Source organism: Corvus brachyrhynchos, unplaced genomic scaffold, assembly GCF_000691975.1.
Source record: "Corvus brachyrhynchos isolate BGI_N302 unplaced genomic scaffold, ASM69197v1 scaffold596, whole genome shotgun sequence".
In the NCBI taxonomy this organism is placed as follows: domain Eukaryota; kingdom Metazoa; phylum Chordata; class Aves; order Passeriformes; family Corvidae; genus Corvus; species Corvus brachyrhynchos.
Genome location: NW_008238658.1, coordinates 7507 through 9430, shown reverse-complemented (window position 1 = coordinate 9430; position 1924 = coordinate 7507).

Sequence of the window (1924 nt, the reverse complement as noted above, 5' to 3'; positions counted from 1 at the left end):
CCTGTTTTGGGGGGATCAATGAGGTTGGGGAGGTGGGAGGTGACACCTCTGTCCCCCTCCAGGGCTGGTGGCCGGCCTGGTGCCCCCCGGGGCTCTGGGTCCCCGCACTCGCCTGGTCCTGGCCAGCGCCCAGTTCTTCCGGGGGGGTTGGGGGACCCCGTTCGCCCCCGGTGCCACCCGCGCGCGTCCCTTCCGCCGCCCCGATGGCACCGATGTCACAGTGCCCATGATGGCCCGCACCGACCGCTTCAGCTGCGGTGAGAGCCGCTGTCACCTCCTGTCACCTCCTGTCACCCTGGGGGTCCCCTCGTGTCACCTCCTGTCACCTCCTGTCACCCTGGAGGTCCCTGTGTCACCTCCTGTCACCTCCTGTCACTCCTGTGTCACCCTGGAGGTCCCTGTGTCACCTCCTGTCACCCCTTTGTCACCTCCGTGTCACCCTGGGGGTCCCCTCGTGTCACCTCCTGTCACCTCCTGTCACCCTGGAGGTCCCTGTGTCACCTCCTGTCACCTCCTGTCACTCCTGTGTCACCCTGGGGTCCTCCCTGTGTCACCCTGGAGGTCCTTGTGTCACCTCCTGTCACCTCCTGTCACTCCTGTGTCACGCTGGGGTCCACCCTATGTCACCCTGGGGGTCCCTGTGTCACCTCCTGTCACCCCTGTGTCACCCCTGTGTCCACCCCCGGTCACTCTGTGCCACCCTGTGTGTGTCCTTGTGCCACCCTGGGGTTCCCCGTGTCACCCTGGGTCACCCTGAGGGTTCCCCTTGTTTCACCCTGGGGTTCCCCGTGTCACCCTGGGTCACCCCGTGTCACCCTGGGTCACCCTGGGGTTCCCCGTGTCACCCTGTGTGTCTCCCCCCTGTCCCCCCCATGTCGGGGACACTGGGACCCCTTGGGGACACTTTTGGGGGGCTCAGGGCATTTGGGGCAGTTTTGAGGTGATTTGGGGCAGTTTTGGGAGATTTGGGGTGGATTTAGGAGGCTTTGAAGAGTTTTTGGGGTATTTTGAAGGGATTTGGGGACATTTAGGGACATCAGTGCCCCCCCCTTGTGTCCCCACAGCCCCCCACGAGCACCACGAGGGCCACGGCCACTCCCAGCACGGGCACGGTGAGAGCCCAGGGCACCCTGGGGACACCCTGGGGACACCCTGGGGACATCGGGGACACCCTGGGGACATTGGGGTCACCCTGGGGACACCCCTGGGACACCCTGGGGACATTGGGGACACCTTGGGGACACTTGGGGACACCCTGGGGACATCGGGGTCACCCTGGGACACCCCTGGGACACCCTGGGGACCTTGGGGACACCCTGGGGACACCCTGGGACACACTGGGGACATTGGGGACACCCCTGGGGATGTCAGGGACATCCTGGGGACACCTTGGGGACATTGGGGACACCCTGGCGACACCTTGGGGACACCCTGGGGTCATTTCGGGGCACCCTGGGGACACCCTGGGGACACCCTGGGGACATTGGGGACACCCTGGGACACCCTGGGACACCCTGGGGACGCCTTGGGGACATCGGGGACACCCTGGGAGGACACTGGAGACACTGGGGGACACTGGGGACACCTTGGGGACACTGGGGACACTGGGGACACTGGGGACAGGGACACCCGGACCTTTGGGGACTCTGGGGACACTGAGGACAGGGACCCTTGGGGACCCCTGGGGACACTGGGGACCCTCGGGAGCAGCAGAGGGACACTGGGGGACACCGGGAGGGAACATTTGGGGACACCGGAGACCCCAAGTGACCCCTGGCCACCCCTCAGCTTCTCCCTGGACACCTCCTGGGACCTCCGGGGTCCCCTCAAGTCCTTGGGGGTCCTCGACCTCTTTGACCCCGAGGCCGCCGACTTCTCCCCCCTCTCAGGTAAGGGGGCAGGGGGAGGTCCCCTGGGGGTCCCC